At 64.4% G+C, this 351-nt stretch overlaps 1 protein-coding gene across 1 annotated transcript in view; it reads left to right on the plus strand.

Moving 5' to 3' along the window:
- Positions 1-351, plus strand: part of ssbp4 (single stranded DNA binding protein 4) — a 23,877-nt gene that overhangs the window by 9,859 nt on the left and 13,667 nt on the right. The gene's annotated exons all lie outside the window — the stretch shown is intronic.

Below are 351 nucleotides of genomic sequence, written 5' to 3' on the forward strand. Positions count from 1 at the left end.
AGTGCCGCACTGTCGGAGGGTCAGTGCTGAAGGAGTGCCGCACTGTCAGAGGGTCAGTGCTGAGGGAGTGCCGCACTGTCGGAGGGTCAGTGCTGAGGGAGTGCCGCACTGTCGGAGGGTCAGTGCTGAGGGAGTGCCGCACTGTCGGAGGGTCAGTGCTGAGGGAGTGCCGCACTGTCGGAGGGTTAGCGCTGAGGGAGTGCAGCACTGTCGGACGGTCAGTACTGAGGGAGCGCTGCACTGTCAGAGGGTCAGTACTGAGGGAGCGCCGCACTGTCAGAGGGTCAGTGCTGAGGGAGTGCAGCACTGTCGGAGGGTCAGTACTGAGGGAGCGCCGCACTGTCAGAGGGT

Source organism: Rhincodon typus, chromosome 29 (assembly GCF_021869965.1).
Source record: "Rhincodon typus isolate 14 chromosome 29, sRhiTyp1.1, whole genome shotgun sequence".
NCBI classification, from domain to species: domain Eukaryota; kingdom Metazoa; phylum Chordata; class Chondrichthyes; order Orectolobiformes; family Rhincodontidae; genus Rhincodon; species Rhincodon typus.